Consider the following 2,315-nt stretch of genomic DNA (forward strand, 5'->3'; position numbering starts at 1 on the left):
TCCAGATCTGCTCTTTTACCTAAGAAAGGCTATTTATAAATTGCTAGAATAAACAAATGTGTTTTCAGCCTGGACTTAAACACTGAGACAGTGTCTGAGTCCCAAACACTAATTGGAAGGTTGTTTGCGGGGTTTGAGAAAGCTCTGCCCCCTGCTGTAGCCTTTTGTACTTGAGGTACTACCAAACAGCCTGTACCTTTTGATCGAAGTAGGCATGAAGGCTCATAAAAAACAAAAGATCTGTCAGGTACTGTGGCAAGAGACCAATAATTGTTTTATAGGTTAGTAATAGAATTTTTATAACCAATGCAAAATTTAACTGGGAGCCAATGCGGTGTGGATAAGATAGGAGTGATGTGTTCATATCTTCTGGCTCTAGTTAGGACTCTAGCTGCTCTGTTTTGGATTAACTGGAGCTTGTTTATGCTGCTGCTGGAACATCCAGACAGAAAAGCATTACAATAATCCAACCTAAAGGTAACAAATAATGAACTGAGCATTTCCAGTCAGAAGAAAGCTTAGTTTCATGAGAAAACGTCTATATTCTGACATCTGTTTCCCAGAGGTTTGAATTCCAAGAAAACAATTATCTGGAAGTTTATTTCGACAGGAAATTGGACAATAAACATCTCTAGTTTCTTGGGCTGCTAAGATTCTTTAACATGCTGAGATTCTGCAAAAGTGGCTTTGCAGATTTTTTGTTTTACCAGGCAGTGGTGGCTAGTGTGATTTTTCTATGCTGTTTCTATGCACCAGATTTGCACCAGACAAACAAAATTAAAAAAAAATTCATCAGAAATCCCAGCTCTGTCATTTTGGTGTAACATGACAGCTTGGACAAGTTGGTGTAAACTGAAGTATTGAGCCTGATCAAGGCTGTTTGTGGCCTCATTAGAGGCCACAAATTCCTTTTCCTTTCTGCATTCTTTCTGGAGCTCTTTCTTATTAATATGCTAAATTAATCAACAGTTCTGTGGTTCAGGCCCATGGAGTCCCCAACAATCCTGTGATCCAGGAAGACCCAAGACATCTTGCAGTGTAGAGTTTAATTCACCTAAAAGGTGAAACCGCTAGGGGGCACCTGGATTTGAACCAGGGACCTCTTGATCTGCAGTCAAATGCTCTACCACTGAGCTATACCCCCCAGACATCTTAGAGTCTTTATCTTAGAAAGAAAGATTTTGCTTTATCTGCAAAAGAAGGACAAAGTTAGCAGTCAATGAAGAATTTCCCACATTTCTGCCCACTAGCATGTACTAACTGTACATTACTGTACTGTATGCCTTTTTAGGAGCAGACAGAAGAGTGTGTCTAATCCTGTAGTGGGATGTCAAAAAATATAAATATGAAATATCATCAGAGGTACAAATCAAGTATCTTGACAAATATCTATATCAGGCCTGAAATAGGCGTGATCTAATCCAGAAGGCTTTTTAATTTTAATCTGAACCTTACCACTATGCATCTAGAAACTGTGAAGAACACAATATGTACAGTATAACTGGTCTTAACTAAAGATGTGTTTTAATCCTTTTTCCTAAGACAAACTAGCAGTCTAATTTAATCACCATAACTCTAACTTTGTAGTTGTAACCTAACATAACTCTAACTTTGTAGTTGTAACCTAACATAACTCTAACTTTGTAGTTGTAACCTAACATAACTCTAACTTTGTAGTTGTAACCTAACATAACTCTAACTTTGTATTTGTAACCTAACATAACTCTAACTTTATAGTTGTAACCTAACATAACTCTAACTTTGCAGGGAAGTAGTAGCTCAGTGGTTAAGGTGTTGAACTACTGATTGGAAGGTCATAAGTTCAAATCCCAAGTTGCCACTGTTGGGCCCCTGAGCAAGGCCCTTATTACTCAGTTGTAAAAATTGAAATAAAAAAAAAGGAAGTCACTCTGGATCACGGTGTCTGCTAAATGCAGTATATATTTTAAATTGTAAGTCACTCTGGATAAGGGTATCTGCTAAATACCTGTAATGTAAATGTAATGTAGTTGCTGTTTATGTTGTAAATGCATCATTGCCATAAATTCATTTTAATGGCCTGTTTGTCCTGTCTTACTGGTTGGCTGTGCCATCATGAAAATAAACACCTCTAGCTTGTGTGAATTGTGTTATGTTTACACTGTATGTACTTTACTGCCTGAATGTTTCCTTTTTTTCTTCATGATTATTATGACAGAGTAACAATATCTTTAAAAGCACTGACCTTGTGTGACTTGTAATGAGAAGGTGGAAAAAATTTCGTATTACTCATTTAGTATTTAGGTCATTTATTCTGTACTTTGTAGAAGCAGATT

At 36.9% G+C, this 2,315-nt stretch overlaps 1 non-coding gene across 1 annotated transcript; it reads right to left on the reverse strand.

Annotated features, from left to right (window-relative positions):
- Nucleotides 1-1,072: 1,072 nt before the first annotated feature.
- Nucleotides 1,073-1,144, reverse strand: trnac-gca (transfer RNA cysteine (anticodon GCA)). The gene has a single exon. It is a non-coding gene; the product is annotated as a tRNA-Cys (tRNA).
- Nucleotides 1,145-2,315: the final 1,171 nt, after the last annotated feature.

This window comes from Tachysurus vachellii, chromosome 18 (assembly GCF_030014155.1).
Source record: "Tachysurus vachellii isolate PV-2020 chromosome 18, HZAU_Pvac_v1, whole genome shotgun sequence".
Classification (NCBI taxonomy): Eukaryota; Metazoa; Chordata; class Actinopteri; order Siluriformes; family Bagridae; genus Tachysurus; species Tachysurus vachellii.